This window comes from Macaca nemestrina, chromosome 3, assembly GCF_043159975.1.
Source record: "Macaca nemestrina isolate mMacNem1 chromosome 3, mMacNem.hap1, whole genome shotgun sequence".
Classification (NCBI taxonomy): Eukaryota; Metazoa; Chordata; class Mammalia; order Primates; family Cercopithecidae; genus Macaca; species Macaca nemestrina.
Window position 1 is genome coordinate 9,830,309 of NC_092127.1, and position 9,463 is coordinate 9,839,771.

Here is a 9,463-nt window from a genome sequence, read left to right on the forward strand (position 1 = left end):
AGGAGAAGCAGGCACCTTCTTCTCAGGGTGATAGGACACAGTGAGTGTAAGCGGGGGAAATGCCAGATGATTATAAAACCATCAGATCTTGTGAGACTCACTCACTATCACGAGAACAGCATGGGGGAAACCACTCCCGTGATTCAATTACCTCCTACCCTTGACACATGGGGATCATGGAGATTACAATTCAAAATGAGATTCTGGGTAGGGACACAGCCAAAACATATCAATTCATTATATATGAAAAGTAAATTATGTTATATTCCATAATCTTAATAAATACAGAAGCATTCACACTTATAGTAGCAAGAAAATGGAAATCAATTCATCTTTAATAGTTTTGTAATGTAGACCAAATTGAGGACAAATTGTAAAAAGTAGTTTTAGTGTTTACTTATTACATTTTGCCTGAGATTATTTCTATTTCTTCCATAAAACAAAACTGTCAATTAGTCAGCAGACTTCAATTAGATAGCAGACCCCAGCTTCAAGAGATAAGAGTCGTCTATAAAACTGAGACTTTACAGAGTTTGGCATGTGAAAGAAAACAGTCAGCCTGTAGAAAATTTAGTCTTTGCTAATCCCAGACACTAGAACTTCATTTGCTCTAAATTTACAGTCTCTTACATTTTCTTTCTTATTTCCCTTTGAACCCTTCTTTTTTAAACATTGAGTTAGGGACGTCATTTTTTTTTTTGGGGGGGGGGGATCCTTCATCAGGATTGGAAGAAGTCTACCTGCGTCACTGAAAATGATCACAGTGAGCATCCACGAGGGGCTGATCCCAAGCAAGCTGGCAGCAACTTGTTCGATCAATTGGAAAACATAATGGGACATCAATGAGGCCACTTCCAGCAGCTTGACAGGCTGTCTCTTTGCTTTTACTGCTCTGTTTCGTGCCTGGTGCCACTCTATTATGATCTGGGATGTTCAGCCTTTTGTATTTTTCCAAAGAAATTATCTCTTTTCAGTTGACAGACCAAGTTGTGCAGAGTTCAGTATGTGAAATCTGGCAATTCATAAAGACTTTCCTTAAGGAATGTGGATTTAAATCGTTTTGAGGAAATGATTTATCAGATCCTCAACTTTCATGTATACTATTTTCTCAGGTTCATTGCTTTATTTATGTATTTTTTATCTACAAGGCCTTGCTCTGTTGCCCAGGCTGGAGTAAGGTCGTATGACCACAGCTCACTGCGGCCTCCCGCTCCTGGGCTCAAGCAATTCTCCCACCTCAGCCTGCTGAGTAGTTGGTTTTACAGGCACGCGCCACCACCCTCAGCTAAGTTTTAAACTTTTTGTAGGGACAAGGTCTCACTGCAATGCCCAGGCTGGTCTCAAACTCCTGGGCTCACACAGTCCTCCTATCTCAGCTTCCCAAAGTGCTGAGGTTACAGGCATGAGCCACTGAACCTGGCCTACACGGTTAATTCTGTTTTGACGATTAACCTGTAATAATATATAGACATATGCACAGTCTTTTTTTGCAGCACTAATTGTCATAGCAAAACAGGAATCAACAGATTGTCCAGCATTAAAAGTCTGATTACATAAACCATGGAAGTCTATAGAAAACCAAGTAGTGAGCTTTGAAGTTCTAAACATCAGTGTGAAATACCTCTGGAATGATGGCAAGAAGATCAGTTAAAACATGCACAATGGACAAAATGGCATCTCATATGTGACCATTCCTGCATATGGAGAAAGGAGGAAACTAGATAAAGGGCACAAAATGTGATTTATGTTTCAGAATTTATTTGTTTTTAGATTTGTTTTAGAAATCATAATAGCATTTTATAAAATTATAACACGACATTTTTGTTTTCAAAAGCAATCTCTGTGAATTAAAAGCAAATGCAACTAAGGAACCAACTACATGTGAAGCTAGTGGCATAATCATACAGAAATGAACTCTTTCAGATCACTTAAATAACCATGACATGATATCCACAGAGATTATACACTGAAAAGCAAAATACTAAAAATGCAAATTAAAAAATTAATCTCAACACAGGTTAGTAATCATAATGTCACTGAAAATGTTGATATTTTGAAGCCAGCTAGACAAACTTCACCAAGAATACACCTAAATTCAAACAAAACAAGGCTTATTAAATTGCTGCAGTATCCTGGCAAGGATGTGAAGAAAAGGGAAACTTTGTACACTGTTGGTGGGAGTGTAAATTAGTAAAACCACTGCGGAGAATAGTATGGAGGTTCCTTAAAACACTAAAAATAGAGCTACCCACTGTTAGCTATATACCCCAAAGAAAGGAAATTGGTATATCAAACAGTTATCTGTCCTCCCATGCTTGCTGCAGTACTGTTCACAGTAGCTAAGATTTGGAAGCAACATAGGTGTCCATCAACAGATGAACAGCTGAAGACAATGGGCTACACATAAACAATGGCGTACTATTGAGCCATAAAAAAGAATGAGATCCTGTCATTTCCAGCGACATAGATGGAACTGGAGATCATTAAGTGAAACAAGCCAGGCACAGAAAGACAAGCATTGCATTCTCTCACTTACATGTGGGATCTAAAAATCAAGACAATTGAAGGCATGGACATAGAGTATAGAAAGATGATTATCAGAGGCTGGGAAGGCCAGTGGGGCAGGAGATATTTGAGGTAGAAATGAGGTTGATTAATGGATAAAAAGTAATTAGAAAGAATAAATAGGACCTTTTATTTGATAGTACAACAGGTGACTCTAGCAATAACTTAATTGTATATTTTTCAGTGACTAAATGAGTATAATTGGATTGATGTAACACAAAGGATAAATGCTTGAGGGGATGATAACCCGTTCTCCATGATGTGATTATTATTCTGCATCACATACCTGTGTCAAAACATCTCATGCGCCCCATAAATATATATACCTACTATGTCCCCACAAAATTTAAAAGCAACCAACCAAATAAATAAACACATTTCTACAGCAAGGAAGAACAGTAGAGGACCTATGGAGCATCTCAGTAAGAGAGTTGGGAAGTGTTTATTATGTGACTGGGGCTTTTATTAAAAATTTTGGGATGGAGTCCAAGAAAATAAATCAGGTGCTATCACATTGGGACAATTCAGTGATTGATTGTCTTAATATATTTTATTTAAAAAAAAAACAGAGAAATATAGCTGAGCTGGGCTTATCATTGTTACTAAAACTATAGTAACTCATATGAGCTGAAAGAGGAGAAGATTAGGTTGTCAAATTGGTTGTATAGGGATCAGTTTAGATGTGATTACAGAGTGATCTTGTTTCCATGTTGTTCTTCCGCAGTCAAGGAGTGACCCTGTCTGATTTTTGTTAACATCCTCTGGAAATTGCTTCTGCTCAAAAAGAAACATCACGGTCTACCCCTTAGTTGCCATCTGCCATCTGTTAGTTCTCCATCTCCCATTATTCCTGCCTTAAGCAAAGATATATGAAGCAAGGCCAGAGGACAATAATCTGTATCTTATGTAGTGTTCAAATCTGCAATGTTCCCCAAATGTTATGGTTTACAGTTTGTTCAGGGAACCTCTGCAGTTGGGACAATTACATCTTATGATTTCTTCTGCTGCAGGATTATGTTTTGAATAGTGTCCCATGACAGTATCACAAAAGTGCTGGAAAACAATGCTCCATGGGACGCTTGCATTTCTGCATGCACTCAAGAAGAGGCATGGACAACTTTTGCCATTTTGTACATCTTGCACTTTTATTTTAAAGTATACTTTTCTAGCAAACTGCCTGGATATATAAACATACTATCCACCTTTATAGCAGAATGGGGATTTGTTCTTTGTATACAGTAGAAGAAAGATAATGTCTCCTTCTGAAACAGAGTTTGGAAAGGTTTACTTGCAGCCTCTATAAAAGTTTGGTGCTTCCTCAACTCAAGATTTTTCAGCTGTGATGGAAACCAAAAGCCTGCATAGCATCCATGTGGGTTTACCTCTGTAGTTTGAGATGCAAAGAGAACTGATGTGGATATGCAACTTTTTCTGTGTGTTGTGCTATGAGTAAAGAGCTCTTCATTTTTGACTGAGAAGTCTCCCGTGTTCTGCCAGTATCCACAAAACTGTGGCAAGCAAGCTTGCTAACTTGAGGTAGGGGTAAATCTGAGATTCTTCACAGTTGTTGACAACTACTAGCCTTTAAGATTCTTGAAAAAAATGCACAACTCAATACAAGCAAATATAAGACGGTTATTGAGATCCACAGTAGACTGTAAATAAGGGCCTGAAAGCCAAGTCATGAAAACCTAAACACACCCCACATTTATATGGGTCAGTTGTAGAGAGACAGGTGAACTTTTCCTTTCGTCTCATCGTGGATATTTTAACAAAATATGGTTATCTGTAATCCTTATGTCTCTTCATCTATCAGTGTATCTGTCTTATTACCTATCTTTCTATCTATAATTGTGTACGAAAGCACATAGGCAAATACATTTTAAATACTTGATGCAGAAATGTTGTCTACCAGAGAAGTAGTACCTCAGTGTGTTAGTGGGCCTCAGATGGTATTGGGAGCATGATTATATTTGTCATTAACAGTAGTGAGGTAAGTATTGGTCTCTTAAAACAGGTAGATTTTATGAGTGAAGGTGATTAGTCACTGAAAAGAATTCTTATCATTCAACCCAGCAATCCCATTACTGGGTATGTACCCAAAGGAATATAGATCCTTCTTTTATAAAGACACATGCATGCCAATGTTCACTGCAGCACTATTCACAATAGCAAAGACAAAGAATCAATAAATGCCCATCAATGGTCTGGATAAAGAAAATGTGGTACATATACACCATGGAATACTATGCAGCCCTAAAAAAGAATGACAATGTGTCCTTTGCAGGAACATGGATGGAGCTGGGGGCCAGTATTCTTAGCAAACTAACACAAGAACAGAAAACCAAATACCACATCCTCTCACTTATAAGTGGGAGTCAAATGATGAGAAGATATGGACACACAGAGGGGAATAACAGACACTGGAGCCTATGACAGGGTGAAGGGTGGGAGGAGGGAGAGGATCAGGAAGAATAACTAACGTATACTAGGCTCAACACCTAGGTGACAAAATAATTTGTATAACATACCCTTGTGACATGAGTTTACCTATATAGCGAACTTGCATATGTGCTCCTGAATCTAAAATAAAAGTTTTAAAAAAGGATCTGGAGTTAACAGAGTGGATGTGATAGAATTAATCAATCTCTGTTTCTACTGCTGGTTAGTCCGGTTTGCTGTAATGATTTCTGTAGTAATATTTTATCTACTTGTAGTCAAAATAAAATGTTGATAATAGTAAAGCATTGGATTAATAATGTTAGGGAAATATAAAATTTAGAGAGAAAATGTCAAAGAAATCTAACTTCTAAGACATTATCAGAATTAAATTTTGTCAGAGGTCATCAAATGAGGGATGACAAATTCAGTAACTATTTAATTTCAGAGTAGTAGCTGTGGTTGTGGAAAAGTGCATATGAGTCTTGCCTTTTCTTAGATAGTAGAAGAACGCCATAGAGGATTCAAAAATAAAGAGACAAATATAGGTTCAAGCATATTTTTAAAAAACTTCAGGAGGTTACTGAGGGGTACCACTGAATAATAACAGATAAAATAAGTGGTAAATTAAAAAAAAAATTAAAAGGAGAAAATATGTCAGAAAATTGATCTATTTCCATCATCTCAGGTGTTGTAGACCTCTGTTTGGTATAAGGATCCTGTTTTAGTTTTTCTCTTCTAAAGTTCATAAGCTTCTGGAAGATTCCAGTAGCATGTTCTGGAAGGTTCCTAAGAATCCTCATCTTAGTATTTCATGAAAGAACGGAGTACAATGATCTGTAGCAGAGAGCAAATGCCTTTTGATGAAGAAACATGAATCCAGAGATCAACCTCTTGGGGTTATCTTGTTTGTGATAGTTGTTAAGTGTTCCTGATGAGGTGTTTTCCACTGAGACTTAGGTGCACTCTGCGATGTCTCTATCAGAAGACTAAATCTTTTTATTTCAGGCTATGCAAAATCTACTTAGGAAGATATTTTGAATGTTTCGTAAATGATTTTTCTACCTGGTGATTATAAATCTGTATGCAATATATGAGTATTTCACAGTATTTAGCCATATCACTTTGCATTAGGGCAGAAAAATATTTAGATTGAAATCCCCAAATTCAAGGTGCATTAACTCATAAAGGAAAAGCTTATGTCAATAGGTTTAGGCCACAGGAGTTCCACAGCATCCAAGAACGTTGTCAGATTTTAGTTTAAATCTATTGTGTGTGTGCTTTTATTTTTCCTGATGATTTAGGATAGTATGGATAGTCAGGATATTTAGGATAGTCTTTGAGTTAAAAGGCAAGGCTTTGGAAAGTTCTTTAAAAAGCATTCAGTGAAATGTGGCTCTCTGTCAATAAAAAGCCTCAGTCTATTTTCTGAATAAGCAAGCCCAGAGCAGAGTATAATAAAACATATTGAGTGGAGGAGTATTAAATCCAGGTATCTGTTTCTAACTGGAAGGCTATGCAAAGATAATTAATACAACCTGTTGATCTGGTTTAACTTCTGGGGGAGGATTGTATGTCAAGGACCTGAAATCTGATGCTCAATTGTGCTTTCATTGGTCATAGGTCAAGAAAAATGAGTTGCGTTTTGTTGTTGTTGTTGTTGTTGTTTGACACATGCTCACTTGTAATTGAGAGCTTCTTTGCTTGTGATATGACAAGAAATTCAATGTTTTTCTTGTTTATTTTCTGCCCCAGGTCTAGAGTCAACTGTATCTCAAAGGACCCCTGGTTCTGGTAATTGGAAAATGGCATATGAAGACCACAACCTGACCACTAAAGGTGTTGAAGCTGACCTGACCCTTGTTTCTGTTCCTATAGAGTGGATAAAACTATGAAATACGCATTTTTAAAAACTTAAAATACATTGCAAGTTTATACTGATACTTTTAACTTAAGTAAAAAAAAAAAAAAAAAACAAAAAACCATAGGATTTTATTTTCCCTTATCCATCTTACACCTGAATCTTTTATCTCTTCACTAATTAATCTTATTCCTATTTAAGCCAACACATTTTATTGAAACACATTCCACAGTTGGAGGATACCAGTATTGAGAAGGGAAACAAACAAAGAACAATAGCAACAACAGTGCCATGATGGCCAACTGCTGGCCTTTGGCAACCAACAGCTAGGCCATGATGTTCTTCTTGATCTAAAAAAGTTTCTGAAGAAGATCAACAATAATCAAACAGACTCATTCTGACCACGGCAGAACAAGATAAAAGCAAAATGACTGTTTTTTGTTGGTTCGTTTTGTTTTGTTTTGAGACAGAGTCTTGCTCTATCACCCCAGGCTGGAGTACAGTGGCACGATCTTGGCTGACTGCGACCTACGCCTCCTGGATTCAAGCAATTCTCCTGCCTCAGCTTCCCGAGGAGCTGGGATTACAGGTGGATTCCACCACTCCCGGCTAAATTTTTTTATTTTTAGTAGAGATGTGGTTTCACCATGTTGGCCAGGCTGGTCTTGAACTCCTGGCCTCAGGTGATCTGCCCGCCTCGGCCTCCCAAAGCGGTGAGATGACAGGCGTGAGCCACCACACCCGGCCAGGCAAAATGACTCTAATCCCATCTGAACACAGAAACAAGGACAGATGTCATTATGTAAATAATCAGATAAACCTCTCTTCCAGCTAACATGCATGACTACTCTTCCATTTCTGATTAAAAACATTGTCCTAGGTTGTTCCTTCTGCCTCTTCCTAAAAATTGTTAAGACCTCCAATCTCCTATTTATTACAATTGCCGATAGGTCTCAATACAAGACAAACTTTCCTTTAAACTTTAAAAAAACTGCCTATGATAAATCACCATCTGTCATAAATATCTCATAACTCCCTCTTACTAAAAAGGGCCTTATTGCTTCTCTGATCAATTCTTGTTTTCTGTGGCACGTTAATAAATCTGTCTTTGTTTGACTACATGCATGTTTCTGGTGGTCACTAACTGATGGACTTCAATGAAACTAGAAGTTCCACCAAAATTTATCTGAAACTCTTGCTTCAATGGACCAGAGCCCTTCACTAGATAACGAATAGGGGATACATCCTTGCCACCTTGCAGCTCTACTGGCTCAGAAGGAAGGTCACCCTTCCCAGAATCTCAAGATAACTTTTCTGAGCTCTGATTATTTCATCAAGGCTGTCAGACTTAGTTTTTAAATTTATTGTCCTGGGAATAGATAAAATTCTATTAGGAATAGAATCTCCACTGTAGGCTGGGCATGGTGGCTCATGTTTGTAATCCCAGCACTTTGGGAAGCCGTGGTGGTGGATCACCTGTGGTCAGGAGTTCAAGACCAGCCTGGCCAACATGGTGAAACCCCATCTCTACGAAAAATATAAAAAATTAGCCAGGCATGGTGGTGCACACCTGTAGTCCCAGCTACTCAGGAGACTGAGGCAGAAGAATCGCTTGAACATGGGGGGCATAGGTTGCAGTGAGCCGAGATGGTGCCACTGCACTCCAGCTTGGCTGACAGAGCGAGACTCCATCTAAAAAAAAAAAAAAAAAAAGAATTTCCATTTATAAAAGGTACTGACTGAAGTGTGGACCTTAAATCTGGATCACATTCAGATGTCTGTGCCATTGTTAAGAATTTTACAGTCTCTAAGTCAGAAATAAAAAGATTTATTGAAAAATTTTACTTGTCCTTGGTTCTTACTTTCTGTCTACCTCTACCATTGTGTCCATTCTTTTGGTGAGGCCAAAGGATAGAAAAATTTTGTTGAAAAGCCTGTTGGCAAGATGACGATAATAATTTAGAAGTTAAAGAAACATGCAAGTGGGGAAAATCCACCCTTTTGTCAAAGATACTTGTTATTATAATATTGTAAATAAAAAGATTGGTAAAAAATAGTTTTCACATTCTTACTCCAATAAAGGGAAAATATTAAATTCATATGTTTATTCCTCTTTAAATTTATTCCTTCTGAAAGTTTTAACTCAAGGGGGATAAAATTTAGCAGTATTTTTTTATTTTAAATTATGAAACCGGTTACAAAGTTCCCCAAATAAGAAAATCCAGGGTACTCAACCTTTGGAATGATTCGGAGACCTTAAAAATTAGTTTATTAATTCAGAGGTTTACAGATTATATCAAGATAACAGTTCATGTACTATTTGAGATAATAAGATATTCAATTAGACAAATGCAAGTCAGTTAATAATACTGATTTTAAAGAAAACTGTTTTTCTCCCTGGTTTTACTATAAAAATGAGTGTAATCACAACATCCTATTATGTTGAGAATAGGGTTAACTTACTTATAAATACCTTCTGAATTAATGATATTGATTCTATGAGTCAAGTAAGATATGAGTGTTTCCTTATAGTTAAGATTCCAAAACAATATAAAATTATGTTTATCTCTGTAGAATTGTTAAAAAGAACATTTTAAA

General features: G+C 37.0%; 1 long non-coding RNA gene across 1 annotated transcript in view; it reads left to right on the forward strand.

Moving 5' to 3' along the window:
- LOC139362272 (uncharacterized) overlaps positions 1-7,986 on the forward strand; it is a 42,810-nt gene extending 34,824 nt beyond the window's left edge. The window contains exon 4 of the long non-coding RNA XR_011620782.1: positions 6,760-7,986. This is a non-coding gene — a long non-coding RNA (uncharacterized lncRNA). The remainder of the gene's footprint in view (positions 1-6,759) is intronic.
- The last annotated feature ends 1,477 nt before the right edge of the window (positions 7,987-9,463 follow it).